The sequence below is a fragment of the Amblyomma maculatum genome, chromosome 2 (genome assembly GCF_055883805.1).
Source record: "Amblyomma maculatum isolate TAMU_Amacu chromosome 2, ASM5588380v1, whole genome shotgun sequence".
In the NCBI taxonomy this organism is placed as follows: Eukaryota; Metazoa; Arthropoda; class Arachnida; order Ixodida; family Ixodidae; genus Amblyomma; species Amblyomma maculatum.
In genome coordinates this window covers 72,379,261-72,390,221 of record NC_139345.1, presented here as the reverse complement: position 1 = coordinate 72,390,221, position 10,961 = coordinate 72,379,261, and the positions used below count along the sequence as shown (strand labels likewise).

Genomic DNA, 10,961 nt, shown 5'->3' with positions numbered 1-10,961 from the left:
ATCTTAAAGATGAGAGTATACAGTCTAGATGCTGTCGAGCATGCCGCAGAATGACTGGCTGGTCGGGCATTCCACTGTACTGGCGGTGAACGCGTTCCACTCGCTCACTGTCCTTGGAAAAAAATAGTATTTAAACAAGTCAGTTCTGCAAGAAAACTCCTTCAATATCTTTAGATGGTTGGATCGTGTTGGGCGCCTAGAAACTGAATTATTGGACGGATCCTTATCAAGTCCCAGCATATCGTGATAAGGTAAGTGCATGTTTTCAGTGTCTTTATACCGTCGTAATTTAAGCGTCTCCAAGTTTGCTTTCTTTATAAGAACTGTCGGAGATACTTGCCAGCTATAGCAATGAAATACAAGCCTAACCGATTTTCTTTGGATCCTTTCTATTTGTGTGGTATTTTTCTGGGTGTATGGGTGCCATACTATTGAGGCGTGCTCAAGAATCGGTCCTATATATGTTTTGTACGCTAAAAGACTAATTTCCTTGTCGACTGACGTAGCGGCCTCCTCAAGTAACCAAGCTTGAGCACTGCCTTTTTTGAAATATAAGATATATGTTCGTTGAATCTGAGGTCGGATGTAATTATCAGACCCAAGTATTTGTAGCTGCTGACCGTAGATAGATTGTTACCACTGATGCTGTAAGAAAACTTCAAAGGGTGTCGTTTTCATGTAATTGGCATAACGACCGTTTTCTTTCCATTAATAGTCATTTGTCATGTGGTGCAGCACGCTTCTACCTTGGATAATTAGCGATTCAAACAAACCTGGTCATTTAAGCTTTTGATTTTTTCATATAATACACAGTCATCTGCAAATAACCTTATTTTTACGTTCATTTCTTTTAATAAATAATTGGTAAATATTAGGAAGAAAAGGGGCCCGAGGATAGACCCCTGTGGAATTCCCGACTGAATTAACAGGTGCTTATAGCCAGAACGCACACCATCAATCAACACACTCAGCTGCCATAACGACCAATATGCAGAAATCCATGCAAGCAGTGAATCATTTTTAAGTATTTTCTGCAATTGTAATAGAAGTTCAGGGTGAGACAAACGGTCGAAAGCCTTTTTCAAAATCAATGAATGTCACGTCAATTTGAATTGTCTGTCTAGGATTTCCGCGCATTCGTGAATAGTTTCAAGAAGCTATATTTTTGTAGATAATCTTATCAGAAACACATCTTGCCTGTGACCTGTTAAGTTGTTATGCGGAAAGACCGAAATATTTTTGAATATAATATGCTCAAGAGTTTTCTCATATATGGGCAACAATGAAATTGGTCTGTACGAAGTGATAAGCGACCGGTTTTCCGTTTTGGGTATTGGGGTAACTTTTGCATACTTCCAATCATTCGGAACTACTGGGCACGACAAATATTAATTAAATAGAAAGCAAAAATATTTCCAGCCCCACTCGGCATATCTCACGAGAAAAGCTGTTGGGATGCCGTCCATTACAGGCGATTTCCTGATGTCTAGATTGAACAAAATAGCTAAAATATCTTCTTTAGTCACTATAAATATGTCAATTGGTGGACACTCAATTGAAAGAATAAAGCTGGGTTTTCGACCAACGTCACCAGTAAAAATTTCAAAAAAAAAATCTCATTAAAGGCCTTTGCAATCGAAGGTTTATCAGTGAAGGTTTCTCCGTCTATACAGAAGCTGGATAAGGGCTGTTTTCGCGAAGAAAAATGTCGCCAAACTTAGCTGGGGAGGTGAACAGAACATTCTTCAAAGATACACTTTGATAATATTGTTTCGCTTTTTAATGGTCATTTTTAGTTGCACACGTATGTTAAAAAGTTTACCGGCAGTGATACCTGTGGGACACCGACTGCGTTAATTTCTTATTCGTTTAGCCGCACTATTTCCTTCGTCATCCATGGACGTGTGTGCTGTCGCGTACACAACTTCACCGGGAAACGTCCTTGACGCATTTCAATATTAGGTTCTTAAAGAAACCCCATAGCTCGTTCACATTGCACGTGTCCGATTTAGGAAGAGAAATAAAGTCAGACAGCGACCTTATGTCGACGTCTTCAGCGCGCGAAAAGTTTGGAAGGCAGCACTTTTTTCCTTATTTTCAGTAGGACGGATTAGTCGAACAGTTAAAAATATCATTTTGTGATCAGATATTCCATCAAAAATATGTACTGTACATCGCGCTCACGCTTGAGCCCTGCGTTGCTTACAAGAAATAGATCCAAGACTAAAGTTGTATCATTTTGTATTCGGGTGGGCCATTTCACTAACTGAGCTAAATCATGAAATAATATGATGTCCACAAAAGGTTCGGCTGTACTAGAAAGGGGTTAAGGAAGATCACTACTCCAGTCGATTGACGGCATATTGAAGCCACCACCTAAGAGGACAATGCAAGAACCGCCTTTTATGGAACAAAGGAATTCATTGAGCTAAAAAAAAAAAAATCCCTGCCTTGAGTACGCGGACGGTAAAAGCCACCACCGATAAAACTGCGCCCTCGAAATTTACTTTAATGATGACACACTGTACAAGTAATGACTGCTGATACATAACTACAACACCACAGCCTCGCCAATTTCTATCTTTGCGATTAATTGCGTAGCCTGGTGATGTTACTTCCTCGTCGGGGATATCCGGGAGGGTCGACAATATCAAGGAGCATATTGTTACTAAGAATAAAGAGCGCATTAAAAGGAGTCCGGTTTGGGAACATCCATCCCTCTGTCCATCCATACATCCGTCCGTCCGTCCGTCCGTCCGTCCGTCCGTCCGTCCGTCCGTCCATCCATCCATCCATCCATCCATCCATCCATCCATCCATCCATCCATCCATCCATCCATCCATCCATCCATCCATCCATCCATCCATCCATCCATCCATCCATCCATCCGTCCGTCCGCCCATCCGTCCATCCATCAGTCCGTCCAAAAAAGTCGTACATATACATGCATTAATAACTCAAGTTATTAATTAGTATTAGTACTAATAACTTAATAGTATTAAGTATTAAGTTATTAATGCAAGAAGTTATTAATGCAAAGCAGTGTGGGGCCGTGCTATGGCTTCGTAGCCAGTCTTAAATCATTTCATTTCAGTTGTTAAAACAGTAAATGTCCCAACACAAGTGAATGTTTGTTTTACGTTATCTGTTTCAGTTCCGTTAGTTATGAACGGAACTGAAACAGATTATGCGATTTTTTTTAATCTGCAACTCCCCTGGTGTGTGCACCTCCCCAATTTTTTTTTAACAAAAATGCGTCAACGTCGACTGCCGAGCCATAAGAGCTGTATGATGGAGCATGTCGTGGAAATATGCAAGAATACACCTGTGTGAGCAATAAACCGTCAGATTCAAGTGTTCTTTGTTAGGCTGTTTCAGGAATCTCTCAAGAAATACTCCCAAGTTCCTGCTTATCATGGCGACACTGTGGGCGGCGATAACAACCTCCAGCTGAATGCATGGGATGTTGCAAGCCAACGTGAAACGTTCACTGCGAACAATGGCATGCTATAAAGAGCACATTACAATACTTCTGCCTCTGCTATCTCCTCGAGGCGCATTGTAGGAAACGTATAGTGTCCTCTGGCGCGTCAGAGAACAACTTGCCGTATACATGCATTCTACAACAGCCTACTTATGGTTAAAATACGCGCCATGGTGCCATGCCTCGTTCTGAATTATCGGGAGTAAGTGGCTTCCACAAGAAGGACCCTCTCATCTCTGTCTTACTTTAAAAATTCAGCAAAGGAGGAAACAGTAAAGAAACTTTGCATGCTTTCTTTATTTGCATAGGATTGCATGTACGATTTTTCTATGGAGAAAATCTTTCGATCCCTGTGTGCAGCGCTTATAGTCAGGCCTTTCTCGAAGTGTCTCGGACAGCCTCACCCCATTATTGATAAGAAATATGAGATTCCCCAAGCTAGAACGCAGGGACTGCATGAATCCGAAGCAGTCAACCACTTTTACTCTTCTTGGTAGTGGGGGTCGGAACATTTCTTCTCTATCGTTTCAAAAATGTCACCGAGATTATAGTAAGGTTGGTTTCGTTTGTGATGTAGCGTCCCAAAACGACTCAGGCTATGAGAGACACCGTAGTGGAGGACTCCAGAAATTTCAACCACCTGGGGTTCTTTAACGTGCACTGACATCGTAGAGCACATGGGTACCTTGCTTTTCGCCTTCATCGAAAAGTGGCTGCCGCGGCTGGGATCCTGAAACCTTGGGCACAGTAGTCGAACGTCCTAACCACTGCACCACCGCGGCGTGTCCTATTATAGTAAAGGTCAATAATATGCCTTCAAGAACCCGAGTCGGAGAAAAATAAAAACTCTGGAGCCACTACACAAAGACTCGAAGAAAAAGGGAAGTCGCTGCCCTCACATGACGAGCCATTTCAGAACATGCCACTCAGCTCCAAGGCTACGAAACAACAAAGAAATATACAGTGCGAAAACTTCACTGGTAAATAAAGCTTCCAGCCTTCCTAAAACCAAAACCGCGGGTGTCGCAGATATCTTTTACTTGTGCCGCGACCAGCTAACTGAGCAAAAAAAAAAAAAGACAGTGTTCAAAACTTTGTCGGCAGTTGCGATGATAGTGCGAGATTTGAGCGCAGTGCTCCAGGTATTTTATATTTGCGATACCCTGAAGTAAAGGATCCAAGATAGGCGCGCTTTCATATAACTGCAGTTACGAGTTTATAGTTTATTTCTTGCCCCGCCAGGGTGGTGCAGTTGTTACGGCGCTCGACTACTGTGCCCAAGGACGCGGGATAGAATCCCGGCCTCGGCAGCCGCTTTTCGATGGAGGCGAAGAGAAAGGTGCCCGTGTGCTGTGCGATGTCAGTGCACGTTAAAGAAACCCAGGTGGTTGAAATTTCCGGAGTCCTCCGCTACGTTGTCTCGCATAGCCTGAGCCGCTTTGGGACGCTACATCACAAACGAAACCAGCCTTACTATAATCGCGGTGACATTTTTGAAACGATAGAGAAGAAATTTTCCGACCCCCACTACCAAGAAGAATCCTCCACTAAGGCGTCTCTCATAGCCTTAGTCACTTTGGGACGTTAAACCCCACAAACCAAACCAAACCATAGTTTATTTTTCTGCTAGTTAAATGCCGGCAGCGGTGGAATCTCTTCTAATGAGGGAAAAATCAAGGCGCTCGTGTACTGTGCGACGTCAGTGCTCGTTAAAGAGCCCCAATCGTCGCAATTACTCCGCAGCCCTCAGGCTACGGCGTTCCTCATAGCCTGAGTCGCTTTGGGAAGTTAAACCCCATAAATCAAACTAAACAAAACCAAACCAAACCATTATTTCACACATACTCTTCTCACACATCACCTCAAACACTCATAGCATACAGCCGAAAGCTGCCGCATTATTTGAAACATAGACATAAAACCTCGCTTTAACGAAGCCGCGTAAACCACACCGCATGACCTACGCTTTGCATGTCTGACACGGGACTCAAGGGTCCAAAGTTCGATTTCCATTACTACCCTAGTTACCAAATGGAACTCGGATATAGCAGTCTATATCACATTAATGCGTGCAATCCAGGTGCTAAGCCCCTAACGGCGGCATTCTCGTGATTTTTCACACACAGCACCGACCGCTACCCTCACTCCGGGCGTACCCGACCCTCAACCTTTCAATTGCGCTATTCTGTTGTGTGCACTCCTCGCCCTCGCTACAATTTTCTGCTTACGTGGTAGTCCTCCTTTGGCTTATTAGAGAACTTTAACATAGCGCGATTTCCGACCATTCACCCTTTATCCACTACCGTACGCGCGCTAACTGGTCCTCCAGGTTTCTTTGCCGACTTCCAGCATGTGGCGTCATCTGGTTCCGTCGAGGCGATCGCAGTGGAACGCGCGGCGGCAGATTCCGCGTAGCTAAAACTCTCTATCGTGCCACTACGTTCAGGTTGTTTATTCTTCAGCCCCAGGTATAACCTTCTCCTTCTGCGTTAGTCGCATATTGCGTCTCCAAAATACAGGGCGGCAGTTGTGGTAACCCTGTATTTTGGAGACGCCATATTGTTGGGCGGTTCGAAACTAAAAGCACACAAAAAAACAATTCCGGAGAGATTGTCGGAATCGCGGGGAAACGCACCACGCCGCCCTGTGCAGTGCAGCAGCTGACCAGAGCCGTCATCTACGAGGAACTCCAACACCACCTCCTCGTTTATGCCGATGGTTCCGTGGCCAGAGCTCGCTAGCAGCGGCGGCCACCATCCCCGCCCTGCAACTGCACAGACAGCTGCACCTGTCATACCTGGGTTCTTCCACCACGGCGGAGCTGCTGGGCCTACGCCTAGGCCTGGATCTACTGCTTGAACTGACTCCGCCGCCACCCAGGTGTGCCGTGCTATGTGACTCCCGCGCTGCCCTCAGCCGGGGAACTCCGCTGCTGTGTCAGATTCGCGCGCGTCTCAAGCGCTTGGCGGAGCGTGGCTGCGCTATACGGGCACAGTGGATCCCCGGGCACTGCGGCATAGAGGGCAACGAACGTGCCGACGAGCTCGCGACCGCAGCACATGAACTCCCTCCTAGCGACGAGCAACTCGCTTCGGAGGATGTGCGTGCGGTAATCGACGATCATCTCCGGACGCAGCACCCCGACCCACGCATCGCAAGAGGTGAGCGCATGCACAGTGTCAGCGGCCGATCGCTGACTCGGCTGCAACACGCAATGATCCTCCGTGCACGCATTGGATGTGTGTGGCCTGGGGAACTACGGATGTGCCACGGACTTGCCACTAGTGACGTGTGTGACGACTGTGGCGCGGTAGACTCTCGAACATCTTCTACTGCGCTGCACCGCGCTAGCCGAACCACGACGTGAGTTGCTGGCGGCTTACAGAGCGCAGGGGGTAATCCCGGACAGCGTAGCTGTGCTCCTGTGGCCGCCGGGCAGTGCGCGCGTCCGCGATCGAGCTCACGTGAGCCTGTGTGAGTACATCGAACAGGCGGGCTTGATGACCCGCCTATTTCACCTCGCCAGATAGTGCGCGCTGTGACTGAACGCTCCACGTGTGCTATTTTCCACAATAACGGCCGATCGCCCACGACAGCCGTCAGTGTTTTGTACAGTGGGCCAGTGCGTGCGTTGTGAACAGTTGCCTGGACGCAGATCTATTGCGGAGGCCTGCCCGATGTGCCGAGTGCTCAGTGACTTAAGACATTTGCGGGTGGGCCTCGAGCAAACTACTGTATACTGTACCATAGTGTATATATTTCTTTTATTTTTACCTACCCTTTTCTTTCTCCCTATCACTCACCTCTTTGATTTCCTCTACCTTTTTCTCGCTATCCCTTTATTTCCGCCGCCCCAGTTCAGGTGCTTCAGATATAAGATAGCAGATACCGGGACTGGCAAACATCTTTTCTTTCCTTTTGTACATACAATAAATAACCACTACAACAACAACAACACATCGGCGCCGGTCTATCAGCGTTCTTCCTGCTGCGCGCCGCTCATTTGTCGAACACTTGAGACGCCGTTTGCAACGCCGTCCAACCGGAGCTCGGATTTCATCGACGCCATGTTCTGATTCGTCGTGTACCCTCTCTCTCTCTCTTCTCTCTCTTTTCTCCCTCTTTGGTGTTGCGTTGTGCGTACCATGGTTGCCAGTAAAGCTGCAATGACGTCACGTGAATAAGCTCTATAGCTTCCTCCCTCGTTAAATCCCCATTCCTATTGCGCATTCGTTAATCGTTCGCTGCCGCCACACATCCCAAGCCTCTCGCCCATTGCTTCTCACCCTCTTCGGACCCCCTTAAATGCTGGAAAGAATTTTCACTTCCCCACTCTACCCCCTGCTAGCCGCGGCAACTGTAGAAGAGTGGAGAAATCATTTTAGGGCGCAGCTCTCAGGCTCCCGTTTTTGTATTGCGGGTCGATCGTCAGCATATAGTCGGCCTAACACGCTCCCTGCTACTCATAGCAGGTGGCGTTTCGCTTTTCTATCTGCCACGGCTGACAGGGGCGTGTTACGCGACAACGATGACGACACGCAGTCCAGAAACGGGAGCCTAGCTGAGTGCAAGTGCTCTAAAATGATTTCTCCACTTTTCTATACTTTGTGTAAAGCAGACTACCAGCAGCTTTCTCTCCCTCCTTCATTTTCTCTCTCTATCTGTGCTAGGGAACAGCTTCAGTGAAGCCGGATTTTAGGTACTGCCTGCATAGCAACGGTCTGCATGCTTACCACTTTCGCAGCCTCGTCTAACATGTCTCGCTGAATTTTCCTCCAGCTGTGACTGAGAGCCGTGCCGTGTGCACTGACACGGCCCTGCAACACGTGTACAAGGTCAGGTGGCTAGCAGCATAGGCTTGGTGCGTAGCGTCGAGAATAAATGCGTAGTTCAACGCAGTTCTGCTAATGAGCGTCAATGAAGTCTTTGCGAAGATCTCGGTGTGAGGGAGACAGCACTCGAATTATCCAAGTACACTTTGAAGAACAGAAAATCTGGCGCAGTGTAGAAGTTCCTGTGTCCGGCCACTTTGCCCTCGCGATCACTTAATGTAGTCCACGCAGAGGTACCCTGCCCAAGACGTGTTTTTAGGAGGAAAGTAGTGTAACCCTCACACTAAAAAGGAACCGCGTCAGTCTCTGCCCTTGCAAAGTCGAACACAAAAATTACTCAAAAGTTCTGGAGTTTCTGATTCACTCGTGAGACAAGAATATATTTGCATTGCATTTAGGAACCGATTCACCGGATATATCTATCAGTTCGTGATTGCAGTTGCATTTATAGCTATACATGCGTACTTCGTCTGCCGAGCTAAACTATCAAATTCTTCTCGTTCATTTCTCAGAAACGCCTGTGGCGGAAGTGGCGGTTGATGTGTACAATAATTCATTCGCGGCAAATAGCTTACATTTCGCCAAACTGGGCGATGCTCCACTTTCCTCCATTGTAGTCGTCTGCATGCGGCCAACTTGGCTACAGCAGAACCCAGATATTCTAATACTCACTGCGACAACTGCACCGCCACCGTTCAAAGTCCGCACTGGAGGCACGTCGAAGGCATTCCTCGACTTATACCTTCAAAAATATGTCGACATCACAGACAATATTTGGTGTCAAATTGAGCTGAATACAGCACGCCTTCAATGCTAATCGCGGCAGGGTACTGCAGGAGTAGGGGACATCTACCTGCATGGAATTCCTACCTCGTGAAAAAAAAAATTAGTAGCGGTTTAGCTCTGGTTAACCCATGTTGATTGCGAAAGCAACGGCGGAAGCTTCTTTTGCCTGCTACATTATTCCCCTGCCATGATCTATCATTGTAAGATACTACATCATTGGGGACACTCAAGCTCATCCTTTAAGGGTATGACGCGCGAGAGCGTAAGCTACCAGCTCACATATAAAGTCACTCTTCATCCAGGACGTATGGACGTGCCTGCGTGTCGTAGGGCCGGGTAACGATCGAGAATGCAAACGGTTCTGGCAGGCTGATTTTATCACCCTCCCATATGAAAGGAGCGACCCGAGTTGGCATCTCCTGCCCGTGGCACAGGGGTAACGTGAATTAAAATGTCATAGCAGGCTGATTTGTTATGAGGAGACCGTAGCTAAGCCTCTTCACGGCGTAGCTGTGGCCACCCGAGGTAAAGTGTACTAGAAGTATTCTTCTAGTACACTTTATCCGAGGTCTCACTTTAGTTGTTGTAGTATTTGTTTCGCAATAAAAGACAAGTACAGAGGTTACGAGGCGTCCATTGCATGGCCCCGTCCAGAATATGGGGAATCAAATCATTATTGCCCACAAGAGGTCAGAGTTCCTTAACCCGCACTACGAGTTATATCACCGGTACAGCTACTACAGGTACAATGTAGAACTGTACTGCAGGTACAGTGCTACATTAGCACTACAACGCATGCCAACTGCCAACACGAGATCCTCCTAAAGCCTCACCTGCTTCATACGGTTTCCTGACTTTGGCGAGAGCGAGGACATCGCCAAGGTTTTATTCGAACAATGCAATTTACAGTGACTGGGGCAACTTCACTGCAGTGTACGTATTTTTTTTTTTTACGCACAGGTCCGTCTACTGCCTGTCGGGCAATACTTCTAGACCGTTGGAAGGTGCAGCGCAAACTTCAAAAAGATGGCCCGCCTCATTATCAGTGGTCCACACGTGGATGCATTACCCGTTTAGTGTGAACAAGCTGAACTGCTCTGTAGGGTGCAAGTAATTTGATGGTGATGTTTGTGGCCCTTTTGCGAACATGTCACATCATCAAGTATATGTTTGCTTAGGGAATGAAGCTTTGAGAATTCTTGTTGTTGGGCTAGTTGGTAGCTTGCCATGGTAAACTTAAAAGCGCCGCAAACCACACACACACAAATTGTCCCGTTTTCTTCGCTTGTGTGTATGCGTGTGGTGTTTTCAGCGCCTTTAAATTTATCATGAATGAAGCTTTATTTGCGCATGCGCGCGAAACGCGTGCTGTTTACGTTGTCTTGATTCCCTATATGCACCGAAAAATTCCTCATTCAATCCGACCTATTTTACTAAATGGCTAAGCTTACGAGGAAAGCAATGTGTACTGCAGAATTTTCTTCATGAGGCCCAGTATTCCCCTCAAAACACTCCACTAACCCAACCTGTTCAATCCCCTGAATGCATAAAAATAATGTTCATGCACTGTGCGTTATATTTTTGATGCTTAAATCGATAATACCTTCCCCATCAATCAGTCGCAATCAGGCGCTTTATCCTAAGGCTTAAAGAATGCACGACCACCATTACCATTGTGGTAAGGGACCATTTAATTTTCTGTCCTGAATTTAGGCAAAAATTTGAAAGGAAATTGTAATAATATATGAACTTTTACTAACAGGTTATCATGTGCTAGCTTCATCGGCCGGTGTATATTTACATCGTGAATTGTTAAGCAAAACTTAAAAATGCATAGTTTCAAGTTTAATGTCAAGGC

The 10,961-nt window shown here is 46.4% G+C and overlaps 1 long non-coding RNA gene across 1 annotated transcript in view; it reads left to right on the top strand.

The window, feature by feature from the left end:
• LOC146198962 (uncharacterized) overlaps window positions 1-10,156 on the top strand; it is a 39,850-nt gene extending 29,694 nt beyond the window's left edge. The window contains exons 2-3 of the long non-coding RNA XR_014705028.1: window positions 175-251; window positions 10,064-10,156. This is a non-coding gene — a long non-coding RNA (uncharacterized LOC146198962). The remainder of the gene's footprint in view (window positions 1-174; window positions 252-10,063) is intronic.
• Window positions 10,157-10,961: the final 805 nt, after the last annotated feature.